Source organism: Cynara cardunculus, assembly GCF_001531365.2.
Source record: "Cynara cardunculus var. scolymus isolate 2C chromosome LG 8, CcrdV1, whole genome shotgun sequence".
NCBI classification, from domain to species: domain Eukaryota; kingdom Viridiplantae; phylum Streptophyta; class Magnoliopsida; order Asterales; family Asteraceae; genus Cynara; species Cynara cardunculus.
In genome coordinates, this window is record NC_037535.1 from 12,723,846 (window position 1) to 12,725,523 (window position 1,678).

Below are 1,678 nucleotides of genomic sequence, written 5' to 3' on the forward strand. Positions count from 1 at the left end.
AACATAGTTTACTGATTCAGCATTGTGAGGACAGTGTTCATACGAGTGTTCCGCGCCACAGCACATGCATTGCACAGATAGGACTGTTTGGACTGGTGTATTAGCAGCTTGTTGTCCTCCCTGACCGGAAGTTAAGTTTTTCAACAAGTTGGTCATTGAGGTAAGCTGGGTTGTTAATGCAGTATATGCATCTACATCATGTATCCCCGCAGTCTTTTTCTGTGACTGAGCGCGTGGATCGGCCCAATGTTCATTGTTTGCCGAAATCTTTTCTAGGATTTCATATCCTTCATTATAGGTYATAGMTGTAAAGGCTCCGCCCGCAGTCGCATCGAGCATTTGTTTTGCCATGGGATTTAACCCATTGTAAAACGTCTCGAGTTGAATACAGTACGGAATGCCATGGTGCGGGCATTTCCTTAACAACTCTTTGAACCTTTCCCACGTGTCAGGAACAGCCTCATCATCCATTTGTTTGAAAAGACAAATCTCATTTCTGGACTTAGCGTTCCTTGTCGGTGGGAAATATTTTCGCAAAAAACTTTCCGCCATGTTACTCCATGACGGCACAGAACCCGGAGTTAATGAGTTAAACCATGCTTTTGCCCGATCCCTCAAGGAAAATGGAAACAAAGTGAGCCTTAGAGCGTCATTTGACACTCCCGGGATCAAGAAAGCATCCGTGATTTCCATAAAAGATTTTAAATGCGAATGTGGGTCCTCCGAAGGTAATCCGGCAAATTGGCCATTTGTTTGCAACATGTGAAACATTATGGTTTTGAGTTCAAAATGGAGAGAGGTCATATGTGGCCTAACTATCCCGGAATTTAATTGCTCAAAATCCGAAATAGCATAATCCATGATCCTCTCATTTTTGGAATTTGCCAAATAAATTATGTTCGGAGTTTGTGCTCTTTGGTGCTCATTAGGTTCTGATTTCGTGTCCAAATTATTACCATTATGGGGATGTCCTGGTTGAAAGTTCGGGAATTGTGGAATTTGTTCAAAACCTGGCGGTTGGTTTTCCAAATGCGGTATTTCCGGAATATTTGGGGGAGGTAACGACATGTTTGGAGGGAGTAGAGCAAAAAATGCTCTTTGAGCCCTCCTCCGATGGTGAAACGTTCTCTCAATATCGGGATCAAATTCGAAAAATTCCCCGCGTTGTGACTGTGTCATACACCACTTTAAAAATGATTCCGATGGTACAAGAAAAATCAAATCTTTTAATTTACTCAAAATAAAACTTTTAGCGAAGCAATCCCCGGCAACGGCGCCAAAAACTTGATCGGTTATATTTTACACCTTTAGACTAATGAAATTAGGCCACAAAGCAAGTATATACAATACGGCCTAACATCGTCTTTCCAAGTAATAAAGTGGTACAAGTACCGGATTATCGTCCACRGRGATTGTAGCCAAAGTTAGATTAGAGTCCAATGAAAGAGATGATTTCAGATGGCGATTTTGAAGACTTTAGTTTGATTTTAAGGTGATCCAAAATAGAATACAGAATATATAAAAGAAGCAAGGGTGTAAGATTTAAGGTGAGACCCAAACATAAATTCCAGCAGCCAATGCTGTAGCAATGCTACAGCAAGCAGTGTTTCGAAATTAAGTTCCACCATCTATTTTGAAGGCATTTCTCTCGGACTTCACCATTGCACTATCTTATAGC

General features: G+C 41.1%; 1 non-coding gene across 1 annotated transcript; it reads left to right on the plus strand.

Annotated features, from left to right (window-relative positions):
* Positions 1-397: 397 nt before the first annotated feature.
* LOC112517541 lies at positions 398-504 on the plus strand. Its single transcript, XR_003069724.1, has one exon. It is a non-coding gene; the product is annotated as a small nucleolar RNA R71 (small nucleolar RNA).
* The last annotated feature ends 1,174 nt before the right edge of the window (positions 505-1,678 follow it).